Raw genomic sequence first — 254 nt, forward strand, 5'->3', positions numbered from 1 at the left:
TCCCACCCCTACTCCCACGTCCCGCAAAAGCACGCGACTCCATCGGACAGCCAGCCCGCGAGGAAGGTGCCCCCGAACAAGTTACTTCACCTCCTTTAAAAGTGGGTGATCAGCTGGGGCTTGCTCCTTCTTTCTACCGACCATCGACAACCAACCCGGGGAGTCGTGCGGCTGGGGCGAGGTCCCGCGCGCAATCCAGCCATCCCAACCCCCAGCACCTAGAGCGCGGGCACTCGGCACAGGGACAAAGAGTT

Source organism: Chrysochloris asiatica, unplaced genomic scaffold (genome assembly GCF_000296735.1).
Source record: "Chrysochloris asiatica unplaced genomic scaffold, ChrAsi1.0 scaffold00037, whole genome shotgun sequence".
Classification (NCBI taxonomy): domain Eukaryota; kingdom Metazoa; phylum Chordata; class Mammalia; order Afrosoricida; family Chrysochloridae; genus Chrysochloris; species Chrysochloris asiatica.